Genomic DNA, 6,215 nt, shown 5'->3' on the forward strand with positions numbered 1-6,215 from the left:
TCTAGCTTTAGAGCTTCCTGTAGAATTGCCCAATCTTGTTGTTGGACATGCAATGCTCCTTGACTTTTCTCTCAACCTTATCCCTCTTCCTAGCCCTCCCTTTCCCAAGTGTTGATATCAAGGCACTGCCTCATGATCTGCACGAAACATTTCATCTCAGACTCTACTTACTGAGGAACTCAACCTGTAACTGGTATCAGGAGTGATCCAAGGAAGCAGGAGATACCTAAGAGTTTCACAACTGGATCATTTGCCTTCCGGATAGTAATAGAACCCCAACTCTGGTATTTGTTGGGCACAGATAGCTTCTGGCACAAAGTGATAGTCTAACATCTTTTAAAACTTCCACCAGTGTGGGGGCACCTGGGTGGCTCAGATGGTTAAGCATCTGCCTTCGGCTCGGGTCATGATCCCGAGGTCCCGGGATTGAGCCCCACGTCTGGCTCCTGACTCGGCGGGGAGCCTGCTTCTCCCTTGCCCTCTGCCTCTCCCCTGCTCATGCTCTCGCTCTCTCTCTGTGTCTCTCTGTTTCAAATTAATAAATAAAATCTTAAAAAAAAAAAAAAAAACTTCCACCAGTGTGAATTGGAATGGTATACCAGTACAGTAGTAGAAAGAAATAAATGCATTAGCTGGTGCATTTTGTCAATAGTTTGAGAAATATGGAGAAAACAGTTAATTACAAGGTCAGTGAAACTGAGTGGCTCTTTCTAAGTTTAATTGACTCTCTAGAAAATGATAACAAGCTGAGAGTGATTAATCACCAATTGAAAGCTAATATGAAAGTCAGAGGGCCATTTTGGTAGCATGCATAAAAGCTCTCATTTCCTGTAGAAGGAATGCAGAGAATACTGAAAGCCAGACTAGAGACTTAATCATTAGAATAACTGAGCTAAAAGAAAGTTTCAACTCTCAAACAGGGCAGGTCTGCTATGAAGTTCAGGGCCTTTATTGGGAAATAATGGTATCATAACATTGGGATAAGGACATCTGCATTGATGCTCTGATGAAATACTGAATCCCTACATTCATCTAGTATCTTGGAGCCAATATAAATGATCCACCACTCCCTATCAAAAGCTAGATCTCCCCACTTTCTTGAAGACAATGCAGTCTCTTCTACAACAGACCTTTGCCCCTTCTTCTAGCTGTTCCTGCACCTTCCCTTTTGCCCTAAGTCTGTTACTAGTGTTAAGTAACAGAATAGCCCAGAAAGGAACCTTTTGAGCCCGAGAAAAAAGGAGAGTATATCCTAAAGAAGCTTCAAGACCTAGAAGCTAGAGAGTACGCGTGGGAAGTGGGTTTTTGGGGTGTTTGATCACTGGAGCTAGAAGATGAAGACTGATAAGAGAGAGTTTATGATTTGGGAACATTGCACAAGATATTGGATTTGACACTATGAAGAAAACCCCAGAGAGATGGTGCAAACTCCCTATTGAGATGGCTCCTGGACACATGACAAAAGTGTTATACTGAATGAGGTTGAGTGCTAGAATTGCCATAGCAGATGGTATAAAAAGGGTTTAAAATGTTCAGGGAAGTGGGTATGGAAGAATGGAAATACTATGCACAGCTTCAAGACCCTACAGATGATTACCATGCCCAGAGGATAGACATTTTACCATGATCAGACAGAGTAATCTAGTAAGGAAGGAACCAGAATGACACAGAAGTTTAGTGGCAGTTCTGTCATGACTGTAGGAAAACCTGATACACAGCCAGGCTCAATTTCAGAAATGGGAATGGTAAAAAAACCCAAACACAGAAACCAGGTGGTAGGGCTTCTAGTGGCACCAGAAGCCACTGGAGAAGCAATTATTATAATGAGTGACAAGATCAGAGGGCCAGACATAGGGCCTGACCCACAGAGAATTGTGGAAATGGTCAATAGAATATGGAGTCCTAAAGGGAGAAACAGATGGTAGTACTACTCAATTTATGCATAATCAGGAGATGAAGGGTTGTTGTCCCAGTAAAAGTAATGACCCCTTGCTGTATACATTTCTATTGCTGATGTAAAGAATTAACACAAATTTAAGAGTTTAAAACAACACAAATTCATTATTTCACAGTTCTGTAGGTCTGAATTCTGGGTACAGCATGGCTCAGCTAGAGTCTCACAAGACCCAAATCAAGAGGTTGAGAGGGCTGAATTCCTTTCTAGAGGCTCCAGGGATGAATCTGTTTCCAACCTCATTCAGATTGTTGGCCAAATCCAGTCCTTCATGGTTATGGGACTGAGGTTGTCATTTGTTTGCTCGCTGTCAGCTGGGGGTCACTCTTAGCTCCTAAAGGCCACTCTCTTGTTCCTTCATGTGGGATCCTACACCTCAGAGATAGCAGCAGTTCACTGAATCCTTATTCCATTTGGAATGTCTTACACTCCCTTTTTCTGCATCTTTCTTTCCTTCTTCATGCACTTCTCTGTGACTCTGTCTGAGAATGTTCTATACTTGAAAGGGCTTATGTGATTACATTGGTGCTGCCCAGATAATCCAAGATAACCTCCTGATTATAAAGTCCAGCTCCATAACTTATTTACATTAGTAATGTCCCTTTTGTCATCGAACATAACATATTCACAAGTTCCAGGAGTTAGGGTATGGAACCTGGTGGGTTCATGCTATTTTTCACCCTTGCCCAATTTCTGTATCCAAACCAATTTTCAGACCCAATCCTATTGACTGAAGAAGAGGTGATTCCCAGGAGGAAACATCTTGCAGTACCTTGGCAAATGAACACAGTAAAGATTTTCCCATCTGTTCCCAAAGGTAACTATGGCTATTTACTCCAGTGACTGTGCAATGGGCAAAGGGCAATGCTCATACACTTGGAGGACTATTGAACATACCAATCATGGTCCTAGTTGAGTGTGGGCATATGGGGCCAGGACATAAATAGAGTTCTGGCCAAGATCCAGCCCACAGTGGGTCCACTGAGTCCATAGACACATAGGTGGTTATTTTCTCACTCTCTGAATCTATAATTGGGATAGATGTACTTGGTAATTGGGATGACTCTCACATCAAGTCCTGGTCCTGTGGGGTAGGAGCTATCATAGCAGGAAAGAACAAGGAGAACCCTCTGAAATTTCCCCTCTCCAAGACTGTACATAAAAAATAATTATCTCTAGGCAAATGGTGGCTACAGAGCCTCAGCCTAAAGCTCATAAATTGTTTGGTAAGTAACTAGCACAAGTTTCCACATATCATTAAATCAGAACAGGATGATGTACTTTAGGTTAAAAAAGTAGGAGTGGGCCTCTTAGAGCACTGGAAAATCCTGTGGAAGGCACTGCAAAAGCTCCAGCTTCCCTGTGTATAGAGCCCATGGGATGCCCTAATAATCAGCCTGCACCCAAACTCTCAGTGTCTACCTCCCAGACACACCAACCTGCTACATATATTCTATCTACTCAACCAACATTGTTGACATGCACATAACTAAAGTTCCTTTGTAATGTGATGCTAGTATGCTCTATTCCTCAATATGCATTCCTCCCAGATCAGTTTAAGCAATCAGGGCTAGTCCCCTGGACTGACTAGGGGCCAGCCCTTTCACTACCTTCACAATGTATTCTGAATCCAGTAACTTCTAATCTTCACCACTATCACCACAGTTCTTTTATCTGTACTTCTGCCTTAGACTCTTATCTCTATTTCTGCATTTGCCCCTGTAATTGATTCTCTGCAAAAAGAGTGAACTTTTTTCAAAATGTAAATCAGATCACACCACTCTTCTCTTCAAAACCATTCAATGCCTCCCTTAGAACAAAATCCAGCATCCTTACCAAAGCCTATATAAGACACTTCATGATCTGTCTTACTTGTTAACTTTCTAATTCAGTTCCTTACATACTCTATTTTTCTTATTCTGTTCTAGCCACTTTGCCTTCCACAGAGTTTCTTGAACATGCCAAGCTCATTCCTGGCTCAGAGCTTTGGATTTGTTCTTTCTCTGTATAGAAACAGATTTCCTCAGATATTCACATGGTTCCCTCCTTCAGTTCACTCAGGTGTCTGCCTAAAAGTCACGTCCTCAGAGATTCCTTCTTTCCCCACCCAACCCAAAATTCCTCCTTTAAAATATACCTATTCTTCCTTCTCTCTGACTCTACTGTATTTTTGTTCATAGAAGTTGTCATAATCCGACATTTTATGTTTTGATAATTTGTGTACTTTTGGTTTCCCCAACTGGAATATAAACCCTGCGAGAAGAAGGGCTTCATTTAGTTTAATGCTGCAGTATTTAAAAACACCTAGAACATTCCTGTTTATGGGAATAGGGAGCAAAATTATTTTGCTCTTTTATAATAAATAACAAGAAGAATAACAATCCAACCTCTTTTAGGGTTCCCAAACCCAATTTCAATGTCAGGGAGCTTCCCCCCACACAACACCCAGCAATTCTCTGACACCAGCAGGGTGTTAAAAGATTTCAACTCAATTCTGACACTGTCTACCCAGAGATCGTAGCAGATCCCACAGGATGAGGGCCCACACACACACACACACCCTTTCAGAGGCCAATCTCAAGCACCACCACCACCCCCACCAGCCCCCTGCTGGTACCTGTGCTTCTGATCAACCTGATGAGGGAGCAGAAAGCAAGCTGAAGACCAAGCATAAGCTGACACCCTGCAACTTCCCCCAACCCCCCACTCCTGGGTGGGACAAGTGTGACATTCTTCCAGGGATCTCCCAGCTATCTTAATGTTAATACCTTGCTAGAGGGGAAAACAACCTTAACTTGATAATGACAAGGCCTATGGTATCTTGTAGGTCCTCTTTAGCATATGAAAGTTCTTTTGAAACCTCCTTTTTTCCTTACCTCCCCCAACCGCATAGTATATAGTCACCCACCCCTCGCAACCCCAGGGCAGCAGCTCTTTCTGCCCACAGGTCCTGTTCCTGTGCTTTAATAAAAGCACCATTTTGCGGCAACAACAACAACAACAAAAAACAACAAAAAAAACCCACCTAGAACAGTGCTTGGCAACATTAGATGGGCTCCCTAAGTATTTGTTAAGGAAATAAGCTATTCGGCAAGTGGCCCAAATTGGTCAATGACATATGAGGGGAAATATGTTACGTGTCTTCTGAGGAGGGTTCATCATTCCTAAGATAGACCCATAGGAAGAGACAAGATTCTCTCTTCTTCCTCTGGATGCAATTGAAAACGTGAGGCTTAGACTTGCCTCAGCTACCTTTGAATCAGCCCGAGGAAGAAACCTATGCAAAGACTGAAGGATGTGAAAAAGTAAAAAGAACTTGGGTCCTTAGTGATCTCAGTGAACTGCTGACTTAGCTCTATTGAAGCCCTCCATCCCTACTAGGGGTGTGTAATTGTGTAACTGCTTATGCCAGTGTTCTTAAGGATATCACTTCATTCATGATTTCATTCCTCATAGCCAAGAGCAATCTGGCTGATGCAGGTACCTTTTCTAGCCCTACAACACAATTGCACACACCTGACTCTTCAGATACTTAAGACTCCAGCTGTCCAGCTAACTGCTCGTCTTTGCTTTTGCTCAGCTATTTCTCCAATTCCTGGCTTCTACACATGTAAAATTCTACTAGCCTTAACACTTCCTCTTATGTGGTCCAACTCAGAAGCTTCCTTCCCTTTCATGCTTTCCCTCACTGCTGCATTACAATCACTCTGCAATAACCTTATAACTCCTTGCTTACTTTCTTCCTGGCTCCTATTAATTCAAGCTTCATCCTACAGTTATTTCTCTGCATTCTTACCTATATTCATTCAGTTAGCCATTTATTCATTCACCAATTTTTATCGAGTATTTATGGCCAGACTTCAGCCATATATCAGTAAATAAACATACAAAAATTTCTGCTCTAATAGAGCCTACATTCTTGTTGGTGAGGATGAGAATATTCATTCAATAAATAAATAAATTAATTAATTAATTAGTACATCATGGAATACATAGTTTGAGGAAAAATGACACAACAGCAAGGTGGATATATAATACCAAGGTATATATTGGGGGGGGGGTTGCAATTTTTAAAAGGGAAAGTTCATAGAAGTGGTTCAGGGAGGAGTTTCAGCTCATTTGCAAGGTGACACAGGAGCAAAGACTTTAATGAGTGAAAGCAATGAGCCATCTACTTAGGAGAGAAGTACCCTCATGAGTTTGAGGAATAGCAAGAAACCTTCATGCCCAGAGCAAAATGAGTACATTGGTAAAATAAAGA

The sequence above is a fragment of the Mirounga leonina genome, unplaced genomic scaffold (genome assembly GCF_011800145.1).
Source record: "Mirounga leonina isolate KUSES-001 unplaced genomic scaffold, KU_Mleo_1.0 Mir_418, whole genome shotgun sequence".
NCBI lineage: Eukaryota > Metazoa > Chordata > Mammalia > Carnivora > Phocidae > Mirounga > Mirounga leonina.